Source organism: Leopardus geoffroyi, chromosome B1 (assembly GCF_018350155.1).
Source record: "Leopardus geoffroyi isolate Oge1 chromosome B1, O.geoffroyi_Oge1_pat1.0, whole genome shotgun sequence".
Classification (NCBI taxonomy): domain Eukaryota; kingdom Metazoa; phylum Chordata; class Mammalia; order Carnivora; family Felidae; genus Leopardus; species Leopardus geoffroyi.
In genome coordinates this window covers 96,744,683-96,760,377 of record NC_059327.1, presented here as the reverse complement: position 1 = coordinate 96,760,377, position 15,695 = coordinate 96,744,683, and the positions used below count along the sequence as shown (strand labels likewise).

At 40.2% G+C, this 15,695-nt stretch overlaps 1 protein-coding gene across 2 annotated transcripts in view; it reads right to left on the bottom strand.

The window, feature by feature from the left end:
• The window catches only part of MFSD8 (major facilitator superfamily domain containing 8), a 163,696-nt gene that overhangs the window by 12,262 nt on the left and 135,739 nt on the right, over positions 1-15,695 (bottom strand). The gene's annotated exons all lie outside the window — the stretch shown is intronic.

The window sequence follows — 15,695 nt, the reverse complement described above, 5'->3', positions numbered from 1 at the left end:
AGCACTGGGGCACACAACAAAACCAGCTGGGACCTCATGTCAGGAGGCAATTTCCCACTACCGGGGTGCACAGACCAGGAGTTTAAATTCCAGCCAAGCCCCTGGGGCAAAGGTGTTGGCAGAGTGAGACAGCCCCGTCTGCACCTGCAGGACAATGAGGATGGCTCCAAAGGAGTGATTTGGGCACCAGGTCATGGAGAAGAGACTGGGGGGGGGGGGGGGGGGTCGCCATTTTTCTCCCCACCACCACCAAGGCAGGGCCTCAGGATCCATCTGCCAGGCCCACAGTGGAGGGAGGACCAGCCTACACCAAACCATGCCCCTCAGCACAGGGTAACTGCATATCTACTGGAGCGGGATGCTGTGGAACTAGACGACAGCATCCCCAGAACAGCGCTGCAGCATTGCCTGGATAAATTCTAGGACAATTCTGGATATATGGATATATTCTCTCCCCCATTTCTCCTTACCTCTTCCCTCTTCTAGGCTGGTTACTCTGGTTATTGATTTGTTTAAACAGACATATTTAATCCATTCTCTTGATACATGTTCTATACCTCCTTTACATTCCTTTCTCTCTCTCTGGAATAATCAAGCCGTAGAGTTTCTCTGTCTGGGTAACTTTATCTTCATTTCTTTTTCCCCACCTCCTTCCTTATTTTCCTTTCTCTCTCTCTGGATTAAGCCATTTAGTCTCTCTGCCTGGTCAATGTTTATTTTTTCTTTTTCCTCCGCCCCTGTCATTTTTCTCTTTGTATGTGCTCTTCTATCAGCACTGCTTCCACCCTGTTCTTTACTTGTAGATGGTGTTTCTGGTTTTTTGCTTTTGGATTGTTTTTAGATTTTAGTGTTTTGTTTTTATTTATTTGTGTGTTTGTGTGTTTTTGTTTCCTGTTTGTTTTCCTTTCCAGGGCTACTTCAAGGAACAAATCAAAGCATACCTGGTGGAGGGTCCGAAACATCACTACGGGTTGGGAAATAAAATAACCACAGTCACAACAACAGAGAGCAAGTAACACTCTCCAAAAAACACCTCCTAAAGTGCCAGGCTCTGGACAGTGTATGACTGCCCCCTTTAATACAGCAGTGCTTGAAGGTGCAGATCATATAACAAGCTTTTAAAACTCATAAGGGAGGTAAACCTAACCAAAATGATGAAATGGAAGAATTCTCCTCAAAAGAAATTCCAGGAAAACGTGACAGCTAAAGAATTTATCAAAAGAGATTTAAGCAATATAACTGAACAATTTAGAATAATAGTCATAGAAATAATCGCCAGGCTTGAAAAAAAGCATAGAAGACAGCAGAGAATCTATTGCTACAGAGATCAAGGGACTAAGAAACAGTCAGGAGGAGCTAAAAAATGCTATAAATGAGCTGCAAAATAAAATGGAGGCGACCACAGCTCGGATTGAAGAGGCAGAGGAGAGAATACGTGAATTAGAAGATAAAATTATGGAAAAAGAGGAAGCTGAGAAAAAGAGAGATAAAAAAAAAATCCAGGAGTATGAGGGGAGAATTAGAGAACAAAGTGATTCAATCAAATGGAACAATATCTGTATCATAGGAATTCCAGAAAAAAAGAGAAAGGGGCTGAAGGTGTACTTGAACAAATCATAGCTCAGAACTTCCCCAATGTGGGGAAGGAAACAGGCATTGAAATCCAAGAGGCACAGAGAACTCCCTTCAGACGTAACGAATTGACCTTCTGCATGACATATCATACTGAAACTGGCAAACTACAAGGATAAAGAGAGAATTCTGAAAGCAGCTAGGGATAAATGGGACTTAACATACAAAGGTAGACACAAAAGGGGAGTAGCGGACCTATCTACTGAAACTTGGCAGGCCAGAAAGGAATGGCAGGAAATCTTCAATGTGATGAGCAGGAAAAATATGCAGCCAAGAATCCTTTACCCAGCAAGTCTGTCATTCAGAATAGAAGGAGAGATAAAGGTTTTCCCAAGCAAACAAAAACTGAAGGAATTCATCACCACTAAACCAGCCCTACAAGAGATTCTAAGGGGGACTCTGTGAGTGAAATGTTGTAAGGACCACAAAGTACCAGAGACAGCACTACAAACGTTAAACCTACGGATAACACAATGGCTCTAAACCCATATCTTTCAATAACAACACTGAATGTAAATACACTAAATGCTCCAACCAAAAGACATAGGGTATCAGAATGGATAAAAAAACCAAGACCCATCTATTTGCTGTCTACAAGAGACTCACTTTAGACCTGAGGACACCTTCAGATTGAAAGTGAGGGGATGGAGGACAATCTATCATGCTACTGGAAGTCAAAAGAAAGCTGGAGTAGCCATACTTATATCAGACAAACTAGACTTTAAATTAAAGGCTGGAACAAGAGATGAAGAAGGGCATTATATAATAATTACAGGGTCTTTCCATCAGGAACAGCTAACAATTATAAATGTCTATGCACCAAATTTGGAACAATCACATATATGAGCAATCTCAATGATAAGAATGTGGTCATTGCAAGGGACTTTAATACTCCACTTACAACATTGGACAGATCATCTAGACAGAGAACCAATAAAGAAACAATAGTCCTGAACGATACATTGGACCAGATGGAGTTGACAGATATATTTAGAACTCTACATCCCAAAGCAGCAGAATATACTTTCTTCTCGAGTGCACATGGAACATTCTCCAAGATAGATCACACTCTGGGTCACAAAACAGCCCTTCATAAATATAAAGGAATTGATGGTTTCTTGTCTCACATTCATGTCCTTTATCCATTTTGAGTTTGTTTTTGTGAATGGTGTCAGAAAGTGGTCTAGTTTCAATCTTCTGCATGTTGCTGTCCAGTTCTCCCAGCACCATTTGTTAAAGAGACTGTCTTTTTTCCATTGGATGTTCTTCCCTGCTTTGTCAAAGATTAGTTGGCCATACGTTTGTGGGTCTAGTTCTGGGGTTTCTATTCTATTCCATTGGTCTATGTGTCTGTTTTTGTGTCAATACCATGCTCTCTTGATGATTACAGCTTTGTAGTAGAGGCTAAAGTCTGGGATTGTGATGCCTCCTGCTTTGGTCTTCTTCTTCAAAATTACTTTGGCTATTCGGGGCCTTTTGTGGTTCCATATGAATTTTAGGATTGCTTGTTCTAGCTTCGAGAAGAATGCTGGTGCAATTTTGATTGGGATTGCATTTAATGTGTAGATTGCTCTAGGTAGTATTGACATTTTAACAATATTTATTCTTCCAATCCATGAGCATGGAATGTTTTTCCATTTCTTTATATCTTCTTCAGTTTCCTTCATAAGCTTTCTATAGTTGTCAGCATACAGATCTTTTACATCTTTGGTTAGGTTTATTCCTAGGTATTTTATGGTTCTTGGGTGCAATTGTGAATGGGGTCAGTTTCTTTATTTATCTTTCTGTTGCTTCATTATTAGTGTATAAGAATGCCACTGACTTCTATACATTGATTTTGTATCCTGCAACTTTGCTGAATTCATGTATCAGTTCTAGCAGACTTTCGGTGGAGTCTATCGGATTTTCCATGTATAATATCATGTCATCTGCAAAAATGGAAAGCTTGACTTCATTTTTGCCAATTTTGATGCCTTTGATTTCCTTTTGTTGTCTGATTGCTGATGCTAGAACTTCCAACACTATGTTAAACAGCAGCGGTGAGAGTGGACATCCCTGTTGTGTTCCTGATCTCAGAGGGAAAGCTCTCAGTTTTTCCCCATTGAGGATGATGTTAGCTGTGGACTTTTCATAAATGGCTTTTATGATGTTTAAGTATGTTCCTTCTATCCTGACTTTCTCGAGGGTTTTTATTAAGAAAGGATGCTGAATTTTGTCAAATGCTTTTTCTGCATTGATTGACAGGATCATATGGTTCTTATCTTTTCTTTTATTAATGTGATGTATCACATTGATTGATTTGTGAATGTTGAACCAGCCCTGCAGCCCAGGAATGAATCCCACTTGATCATGGTGTATAATTCTTTTTATATGCTGTTGAATTTGATTCCCTTTTCTTTTTGAGAAGCCTGGCTAGAGGTTTATCAATTTTATTTATTTTTTCAAAAAAACAACTCTTGCTTTCATTGATCTGCTCTACAGTTTTCTTTAGATTCTATATTGTTTATTTCTGCTCTGATCTTTATTATTTCTCTTCTTCTGCTGGTTTGGGGTGCCTTTGCTGTTCTGCTTCTATTTCCTTTAGGTGTGCTGTTAAGTTTTGTATTTGGGATTTCTCTTGTTTCTTGAGATAGGCCTGGATTGCAATGTTTTTTCCTCCCAGGACTGCCTTCACTGCATCCCAAAGCATTTGACTTGTTGTATTTTCATTTTCATTTGTTTCCATATATTTTTTAAATTTCTTCTCTAATTGCCTGGTTGACTCATTCATTCTTTAGTAGGGTGTTCTTTAACCTCCATGCTTTTGGAGGTTTTCCAGACTTTTTCCTGTGGTTGATTTCAAGCTTCATAGCATTGTGCTCTGAAAGTATGCATGGTATGATTTCAATTCCTTTAAACTTATGAAGGGCTGTTTTGTGACCCAGAGTGTGATCTATCTTGGAGAATGTTCCATGTGCACTCGAGAAGAAAGAATATTCTGTTGCTTTGGGATGCAGAGTTCTAAATATATCTGTCAAGTTTCTCTGATCCAATGTATCATTCAAGGCCCTTGTTTCTTTATTGATCCTGTGTCTAGATGATCTATCCATTGCTATAAGTGGAGCATTAAAGTCCCCTGCAATTACCACATTCTTATCAATAAGGTTGCTTATGTTTGTAATTGTTTTATATATTTGGAGGCTCCCGTTTTTGGTGCATAGACATTTATAATTGTTAGCTGTTCCTGATGGAAAGACCCTGTAATTATTATATAATGCCCTTCTTCATCTCTTGTTCCAGCCTTTAATTTAAAGTCTAGTTTGTCTGATATAAGTATGGCTACTCCAGCTTTCTTTTGACTTCCAGTAGCATGATAGATTGTCCTCCATCCCCTCACTTTCAATCTGAAGGTGTCCTCAGGTCTAAAGTGAGTCTCTTGTAGACAGCAAATAGATGGGTCTTGGTTTTTTTTATCCATTCTGATACCCTATGTCTTTTGGTTGGAGCATTTAGTGTATTTACATTCAGTGTTGTTATTGAAAGATATGGGTTTAGAGCCATTGTGTTATCCGTAGGTTTAACGTTTGTAGTGCTGTCTCTGGTACTTTGTGGTCCTTACAACATTTCACTCACAGAGTCCCCCTTAGAATCTCTTGTAGGGCTGGTTTAGTGGTGATGAATTCCTTCAGTTTTTGTTTGCTTGGGAAAACCTTTATCTCTCCTTCTATTCTGAATGACAGACTTGCTGGGTAAAGGATTCTTGGCTGCATATTTTTCCTGCTCATCACATTGAAGATTTCCTGCCATTCCTTTCTGGCCTGCCAAGTTTCAGTAGATAGGTCCGCTACTCCCCTTTTGTGTCTACCTTTGTATGTTAAGTCCCATTTATCCCTAGCTGCTTTCAGAATTCTCTCTTTATCCTTGTAGTTTGCCAGTTTCAGTATGATATGTCATGCAGAAGGTCAATTCGTTACGTCTGAAGGGAGTTCTCTGTGCCTCTTGGATTTCAATGCCTGTTTCCTTCCCCACATTGGGGAAGTTCTGAGCTATGATTTGTTCAAGTACACCTTCAGCCCCTTTCTCTTTTTTTCTGGAATTCCTATGATACAGATATTGTTCCATTTGATTGAATCACTTTGTTCTCTAATTCTCCCCTCATACTCCTGGATTTTTTTTTATCTCTCTTTTTCTCAGCTTCCTCTTTTTCCATAATTTTATCTTCTAATTCACGTATTCTCTCCTCTGCCTCTTCAATCCGAGCTGTGGTCGCCTCCATTTTATTTTGCAGATCATTTATAGCATTTTTTAGCTCCTCCTGACTGTTTCTTAGTCCCTTGATCTCTGTAGCAATAGATTCTTTGCTGTCCTCTATACTTTTTTCAAGCCCAGCGATTAATTTCATGACTATTATTTTAAATTCGTTTTTGATCAATTTGTTAGCTGTCGCTACTTCCTGGAGTTTCTTTTAAGAATTCTTCCGTTTCGTTATTTTGGATAGTCCCTGGAGTGGTGCAGAACTGCAGGGCTATTCCCCTGTGCTGTCTGGAGTAACTTGTGTTGGTGGGCGGGGCTACAGACCTGATGTCTGTCCCCAGCCCACTGCTGGGGCCAGTCAGACTGGTGTGTACCTTGTCTTCCCCTCTCCCAGGGGCAGGACTCACTGTGGAGTGGTGTGGGCCCTGTCTGGGCTACTTGCACACTGCCAGGCTTGTGCTGCTTCGATGGGATCTGGCGTATTAGCTGGAGTGGATCTGTAAGGTACACAGGGGAGGGAGGGCAGATTCAGCTTTCTTTGCCTTCAGTGGTCTGCTGCAGGAGGAGCCCTGCAGCACAGGGAGAGAGGCAGACCCGTTGGAGGGATGGATCCAAAGAAGCACAGTGTTGGGTGTTTGCACAGTGCAAGCAAGTTCCGTGATGGGAACTGGTTCCCTTTGGGGTTTAAGCTGGGGGATGGGAGAGGGAGATGGCGCTGGCCAGCACCTTTGTTCCCCGACGAGCTGAGCTCTGTCTTCCGGGGCTCAACAACTCTCCCTCCTGTTGTCCTCTAGCCCTCCCACTCTCCGAGCAGAGCTGTTGACTTATAACATTCCAGATGTTAAGTCCCGCTGGCTGTCAGAACTCACTCCGTCCAACACCTCCGCTTTTGCAAGTCAGACCTGGGGGTTCTGCCTTGCAGGGCAGGCTGCCCCTCCACTGCCCCGGCTCCCTCCCACCAGTCCGTGTAGCGCACACATCCTCTCCGCCCTTCCTGCCCTCCTTCCGTGAGCCTCTTGTCTACTCTTGGCTCCAGAGAGTCCAATCTGCTCTAAAGGAATTGAGATCATACCATGCACACTTTCAGATCACAATGCTATGAAACTTGAAATCTACCACAGGAAAAAGTCTAGAAAACCTCCAAAAGCATGGAGGTTAAAGAAAATCCTACTAGAGAATGAATGGGTCAACCAGGCAATTAGAGAAGAAATTAAAAAATATATGGAAACAGATGAAAATGAAAATACAACAATCCAAATCCTTTGGGACGCAGCAAAGGCAGTCCTAAGAGGAAAATACATTGCAATCCAGGACTATCTCAAGAAATAAGAAAAATCCAAAATACAAAATCTAACAGCACACCTAAAGGAACTAGAAGCAGAACAGCACAGACACCCCAAACCCAGCAGAAGAAGAGAAATAATAAAGATCAGAACAGGAATAAACAATATAGAATCTAAAAACAACAATAACAATAACAACAATAACAATAACAGTAGAACAGATCAACGAAACCAAGAGTTGGTTTTTTGAAAAAATAAAATTGATAAATCTCTAGCCAGGCATCTCAAAAAGAAAAGGGAGATGACCCAAATAGATAAAATCATGAATGAAAATGGAATTATTACAACCAATCCCTCAGAAATACAAGCAATTATCAGGGAATACTATGAAAAGTTATGTGCCAACAAACTTGACATATAAGTTTGGAAGAAATGGACAAATTCCTAAACACCCACACACTACCAAAACTCAAATGGGAAGAAATAGAAAATTTGAACAAACCCATAACTAGTGAAGAAATTGAATCAATTATCAAAAATCTCCCAACAAATAAGAGTCCTGGACCAGATGGCTTCCCTGAAGAATTCTACCAGACATTTGAAGCAGAGTTAATACCTATTCTTTTCAAGCTGTTCCGAAAAATAGAAAGGGAAGGAAAACTTCCAGACTCATTCTATTAAGCCAGCATTACCTTGACTCCCAAAACAGACAGAGACACAGCAAAGAAAGAGAACTACAGGTCAATATCCCTGATGAATATGGATGCAAAGATTCTCAATAAGACACTAGAAAATCTAATTCAAAAGCATATAAAAAGAATGATCAAGTAGGATTCATTCCTGGGCTGCAGGGCTGGTTCAATATTCACAAATCAATCAATGTGATACATCATATTAATAAAAGAAAAGATAAGAATCATATGATCCTGTCAACCGATGCAGAAAAAGCATTTGACAAAATTCAGCATCCTTTCTTAATAAAAACCCTCGAGAAAGTCGAGATAGAAGGAACATACTTAAACATCATAAAAGCCATTTATGAAAAGTCCACAACTAATATCCTCAGTGAAGAAAAACTGAGAGCTCCCCCGAGATCAGGAACATGACAGGGATGTCCACTCTCACGCTATTGTTTAACATAGTGTTGGAAGTTCTAGCATCAGCAATCAGACAACAAAAGGAAATCAAAGGCATCAAAATTGGCAAAAATGAAGTCAAGCTTTCACTTTTTGCAGATGACATGATACTGTACATGGAAAACTCAACAGTCTCCACTAAAAGACTGCTAGAACTGATACATGAATTCAGCAAAGTTGCAGGATACAAAATCAATGTACAGAAATCGGTTGCATTTTTGTATACCAATAATGAAGCAACAGAAAGACAAATAAAGAAACTGATCCCATTCACAATTGCACCCAAGAACCATAAAATACCTAGAAATAAACCCAACCAAAGAGGTAAAAGATCTGTATGCTGACAACTATAGAAAGCTTATGAAGGAAATTGAAGAAGACACAAAGAAATGGAAAAACATTCCATGCTTATAGATTGGAAGAATAAATACTGTTAAAATGTCAATACTACCCAAAGCTATCTACACATTCAATACAATCCCAATCAAAATTGCACCAGCATTCTTCTCAAAGCTAGAACAAACAATCCTAAAATTTGTATGGAACCACAGAAGACCCAGAATAGCCAAAGTAATATTGAGGAAGAAAACCAAAGCCGGAGGCATCAACCCCAGACGTTACTTACCCTCTACTACAAAGCTATAATCATCAAGACAGTATGGTATTGGCACAAAAACAGACACATAGACCAATGGAATAGAATAGATAACCTGGAATTGGACCCACAAATGTATGGCTAACTAATCTTTGACAAAGCATGAAGAGTATCCAATGGAAAAAAAGAGAGTCTCTTTAACAAATGGTGCTGGGAAAACTGGATAGCAACATGCAGAAGAATGAAACTACACCACTTTCTGACACCATACACAAAAATAAACTCAAAATGGATAAAGGACCTGAATGTGAGATAGGAAACCATCAAAACCCTAGAGGAAAAAGCAAGAAAAAACCTCTTTGACCTCAGCTGAAGCAATTTCTTACATGACACATCTCCAAAGGCAAGGGAATTAAGGCAAGGGAAATTAACTATTGGGACATCATCAAGATAACAACTTCTGCACTGCAAAGGAAACAACAAAAGTAAAAGGCAACTGACGAATTGGGAAAAGATATTTGCAAATGACATATCGGATAAAGGACTAGTATTCAAAACCAATAAAGAACTCACCAAACTCCACACCCATAAAAGAAAGAATCCAGTGAAGAAATGGGCAGAATGCATGAACAAACACTTTTTTTTTTCAATATATGAAATTTATTGTCAAATTGGTTTCCATACAACACCCAGTGCTCATCCCAAAAGGCGCCCTCCTCAATACCCATCACCCACCCTCCCCTCCCTCCCACCCCCATCAACCTTCAGTTTGTTCTCAGTTTTTAACAGTCTCTTATGCTTTGGTTCTCTCCCACTCTAACCTCTTTTTTTTTCTTTCCTTCCCCTCCCCATGGGTTTCTGTTAAGTTTCTCAGGATCTACATAAGAGTGAAAACATATGGTATCTGTCTTTCTCTGTATGGCTTATTTCACTTAGCATAACACTCTCCAGTTCCATACACGTTGCTACAAAGGGCCATATTTCATTCTTTTTCATTGCCACGTAGTACTCCATTGTGTATATAAACCACAATTTCTTTATCCATTCATCAGTTGATGGACATTTCGGCTCTTTCCATAATTTGGCTATTGTAGAGAGTGCCGCTATAAACATTGGGGTACAAGTGCCCCTATGCATCAGCACTCCTGTATCCCTTGGGTAAATTCCTAGCAGTGCTATTGCTGGGTCATAGGGCAGGTCTATTTTTAATTTTTTGAGGAACCTCCACACTGTTTTCCAAGTGGCTGCACCAATTTGCATTCCCACCAACAGTGCAAGAGGGTTCCCGTTTCTCCACATTCTCTCCAGCATCTATAGTCTCCTGATTTGTTCATTTTGGCCACTCTGACTGGCGTGAGGTGATACCTGAGTGTGGTTTTGATTTGTATTTCCCTGATGAGGAGCGATGTTGAGCATTGTTTCATGTGCCTGTTGGCTATCCAGATGTCATCTTTAGAGAAGGAACAGACACTTTTTCTTCCTTTTTTTTTTATTTATTTATTTATTTTTTTATTATATGAAATTTATTGTCAAATTGGTTTCCATACAACACCCAGTGCTCATCCCAAAAGGTGCCCTCCTCAATACCCATCACCCACCCTCACCTCCCTCCCACCCCCCGTCAACCCTCAAATTGTTCTCAGTTTTTAACAGTCTCTTATGCTTTGGCTCTCTCCCACTCTAACCTCTTTTTTTTTTTTTTTTTTTTCTTTTTTCCTCCCCCTCCCCCATGGGTTCCTGTTAAGTTTCTCAGGATCCACATAAGAGTGAAACCATATGGTATCTGTCTTTCTCTGTATGGCTTATTTCACTTAGCATCACACTCTCCAGTTCCATCCACGTTGCTACAAAAGGCCATATTTCATTTTTTCTCATTGCCACGTAGTATTCCATTGTGTATATAAACCACAATTTCTTTATCCATTCATCAGTTGATGGACATTTAGGCTCTTTCCATAATTTGGCTATTGTTGAGTGCTGCTATGAACATTGGGATACAAGTGCCCCTATGCATCAGTACTCCTGTATCCCTTGGATAAATTCCTAGCAGTGCTATTGCTGGGTCATAGGGTAGGTCTATTTTTAATTTTCTGAGGAACCTCCACACTGTTTTCCAGAGCGGCTGCACCAATTTGCATTCCCACCAACAGGGCAAGAGGGTTCCCGTTTCTCCACATCCTCTCCAGCATCTAGAGTCTCCTGATTTGTTCATTTTGGCCACTCTGACTGGCGTGAGGTGATACCTGAGTGTGGTTTTGATTTGTATTTCCCTGATAAGGAGCGACGCTGAACATCTTTTCATGTGCCTGTTGGCCATCCGGATGTCTTCTTTAGAGAAGTGTCTATTCATGTTTTCTGCCCATTTCTTCACTGGGTTATTTGTTTTTCGGGTGTGGAGTTTGGTGAGCTCTTTATAGATTTTGGATACTAGCCCTTTGTCCGAGATGTCAATGGCAAATATCTTTTCCCATTCCGTTGGTTGCCTTTTCGTTTTGTTGGTTGTTTCCTTTGCTGTGCAGAAGCTTTTTATCTTCATAAGGTCCCAGTAATTCACTTTTGCTTTTAATTCCCTTGCCTTTGGGGATGTGTCGAGTAAGAGATTGATACGGCTGAGGTCAGAGAGGTCTTTTCCTGCTTTCTCCTCTAAGGTTTTGATGGTTTCCTGTCTCACATTCAGGTCCTTTATCCATTTTGAGTTTATTTTTGTGAATGGTGTGAGAAAGTGGTCTAGTTTCAACCTTCTGCATGTTGCTGTCCAGTTCTCCCAGCACCATTTGTTAAAGAGGCTGTCTTTTTTCCATTGGATGTTCTTTCCTGCTTTGTCAAAGATGAGTTGGCCATACGTTTGTGGGTCTAGTTCTGGGGTTTCTATTCTATTCCATTGGTCTATGTGTCTGTTTTTGTGCCAATACCATGCTGTCTTGATGATGACAGCTTTGTAGTAGAGGCTAAAGTCTGGGATTGTGATGCCTCCTGCTTTGGTCTTCTTCTTCAAAATTCCTTTGGCTATTCGGGACCTTTTGTGGTTCCATATGAATTTTAGGATTGCTTGTTCTAGTTTCGAGAAGAATGCTGGTGCAATTTTGATTGGGATTGCATCGAATGTGTAGATAGCTTTGGGTAGTATTGACATTTAGACAATATTCATTTTTCCAATCCATGAGCAGGGAATGTCTTTCCATTTCTTTAAATCTTCTTCAATTTCCTTCATAAGCTTTCTATAGTTTTCAGCATACAGATCCTTTACATCTTTGGTTAGATTTATTCCTAGGTATTTTATGCTTCTTGGGGCAATTGTGAATGGGATCAGTTTCTTTATTGTCTTTCTGTTGCTTCATTGTTAGTGTATAAGAATGCAACTGATTTCTGTACATTGATTTTGTATCCTGCAACTTTGCTGAATTCATGTATCAATTCTAGCAGACTTTTGGTGGAGTCTATCGGATTTTCCATGTATAATATCATGTCATCTGCAAAAAGCGAAAGCTTGATTTCATCTTTGCCAATTTTGATGCCTTTGATTTCCTTTTGTTGTCTGATTGCTGATGCTAGAACTTCCAGCACTATGTTAAACAGCAGCGGTGAGAGTGGGCATCCCTGTCGTGTTCCTGATCTCAGGGAAAAAGCTCTCAGTTTTTCCCCGTTGAGGATGATGTTAGCTGTGGGCTTTTCTTAAATGGCTTTTATGATCTTTAAGTATGTTCCTTCTATCCCGACTTTCTCGAGGGTTTTTATTAAGAAAGGGTGCTGGATTTTGTCAAAGGCCTTTTCTGCATCGATTGACAGGATCATAATGGTTCTTCTCTCTTTTTTTGTTAATGTGATGTATCACGTTGATTGATTTGCGAATGTTGAACCAGCCCTGCATCCCAGGAATGAATCCCACTTGATCATGGTGAATAATTCTTTTTATATACCGTTGAGTTCGATTTGCTAGTATCTGATTGAGAATTTTTGCATCCATATTCATCAGGGATATTGGCCGGTAGTTCTCTTTTTTTACTGGGTCTCTGTCTGGTTTAGGAATCAAAGTAATACTGGCTTCTTAGAATGAGTCTGGAAGTTTTCCTTCCCTTTCTATTTCTTGGAATAGCTTGAGAAGGATAGGTATTATCTCTGCTTTAAACGTCTGGTAGAACTCCCCTGGGAAGCCATCTGGGCCTGGACTCTTATTTGTTGGGAGATTTTTGATAACCGATTCAATTTCTTCGCTGGTTATGGGTCTGTTCAAGCTTTCTATTTCCTCCTGATTGAGTTTTGGAAGAGTGTGGGTGTTCAGGAATTTGTCCATTTCTTCCAGGTTGTCCAATTTTTTGGCATATAATTTTTCATAGTATTCCCTGATAATTGTTTGTATCTCTGAGGGATTGGTTGTAATAATTCCATTTTCCTTCATGATTTTATCTATTTGGGTCATCTCCCTTTTCTTTTTGAGAAGCCTGGCTAGAGGTTTGTCAATTTTGTTTATTTTTTCAAAAACCAACTCTTGGTTTCGTTGATCTGCTCTACAGTGTTTTTAGACTCTATATTGTTTATTTCTGCTCTGATCTTTATTATTTCTCTTCTTCTGCTGGGTTTGGGGTGTCTTTGCTGTTCTGCTTCTATTTCCTTTAGGTGTGCTGTTAGATTTTGTATTCGGGATTTTTCTTGTTTCTTCAGATAGGCCTGGATTGCAATGTATTTTCCTCTCAGGACTGCCTTTGCTGCGTCCCAAAGCGTTTGGATTGTTGTATTTTCATTTTCGTTTGTTTCCATATATTTTTTAATTTCTTCTCTAATTGCCTGGTTGACCCACTCATTCGTTAGTAGGGTGTTCTTTAACCTCCATGCTTTTGGAGGTTTTCCAGACTTTTTTCTGTGGTTGATTTCAAGCTTCATAGCATTGTGGTCTGAAAGTATGCATGGTATAATTTCAATTCTGGTAAACTTATGAAGGGCTGTTTTGTGACCCAGTATATGATCTATCTTGGAGAATGTTCCATGTGCACTCGAGAAGAAAGTATATTCTGTTGCTTTGGGATGCAGAGTTCTAAATATGTCTGTCAAGTCCATCTGATCCAATGTCTCATTCAGGGCCCTTGTTTCTTTACTGACTGTGTGTCTAGATGATCTGTCCATTTCTGTAAGTGGGGTGTTAAAGTCCCCTGCAATTACCACATTCTTATCAATAAGGTTGCTTATGTTTATGAGTAGTTGTTTTATATATTTGGGGGCTCCGGTATTCGGCGCATAGACATTTATAATTGTTAGCTCTTCCTGATGAATAGACCCTGTAACTATTATATAATGTCCTTCTTCATCTCTTGTTACAGCCTTTAATTTAAAGTCTAGTTTGTCTGATATAAGTATGGCTACTCCAGTTTCTTTTGGCTTCCAGTAGCATGATAAATAGTTCTCCATCCCCTCACTCTCAATCTAAAGGTGTCCTCAGGTCTAAAATGAGTCTCTTGGAGACAGCAAATAGATGGGTCTTGTTTTTTTATCCATTCTGATACCCTGTGTCTTTTGGTTGGCGCATTTAATCCATTCACATTCAGTGTTATTATAGAAAGATATGGGTTTAGAGTCATTGTGATGTCTGTATGTTTTATGCTTGTAGTGATGTCTCTGGTACTTTGTCTCACAGGGTCCCCCTTAGGATCTCTTGTAGGGCTGGTTTAGTGGTGACAAATTCCTTCAGTTTTTGTTTGTTTGGGAAGACCTTTATCTCTCCTTCTATTCTAAATGACAGACTTGTTGGATAAAGGATTCTCGGCTGCATATTTTTCCTGTTTAGCACACTGAAAATCTCGTGCCAATCCTTTCTGGGCTGCCAAGTTTCAAAAGAGAGATCAGTCACGAGTCTTATAGGTCTCCCTTTATATGTGAGGGCACGTTTACCCCTTGCTGCTTTCAGAATTTTCTCTTTATCCTTGTATTTTGCCAGTTTCACTATGATATGTCGTGCAGAAGATCGATTCAAGTTACATCTGAAGGGAGTTCTCTGTGCCTCTTGGATTTCAATGCCTTTTTCCTTCCCCAGTTCAGGGAAGTTCTCAGCTATTATTTCTTCAAGTACCCCTTCAGCACCTTTCCCTCTCTCTTCCTCCTCTGGGATACCAATTATGCGTATATTATTTCTTTTTAGTGTATCACTTAGTTCTCTAATTTTCCCCTCATACTCCTGGATTTTTTTATCTCTCTTTTTCTCAGCTTCCTCTTTTTCCATAACTTTATCTTCTAGTTCACCTATTCTCTCCTCTGCCTCTTCAATCCGAGCCGTGGTGGTTTCCATTTTGTTTTGCATTTCATTTAAAGTGTTTTTCAGCTCCTCGTGACTGTTCCTTAGTCCCTTGATCTCTGTAGCAAGAGATTCTCTGCTGTCCTCTATACTGTTTTCAAGCCCGGCGATTAATTTTATGACTATTATTCTAAATTCACTTTCTGTTATATTATTTAAATCCTTTTTGATCAGCTCATTAGCTGTTGTTATTTCCTGGAGATTCTTCTGAGGGGAATTCTTCCGCTTGGTCATTTTGGATAGTCCCTGGCGTGGTGAGGACCTGCAGGGCACTTCCCCTGTACTGTGGTGTATAACTGGAGTTGGTGGGTGGAGTCGCAGTCAGACCTGTTGTCTGCCCCCAGCCCACCGCTGGGGCCACAGTCAGACTGGTGTGTGCCTTCTCTTCCCCTCTCCTAGGGGCGGGATTCACTGTGGGGTGGTGTGGCCCGTCTGGGCTACTTGCACACTGCCAGGCTTGTGATGCTGGGGATCTGGCGTATTAGCTGGGGTGGGTAGGCAAGGTGCACAGGGGCAGGAGGGGCAGGCTTAGCTCG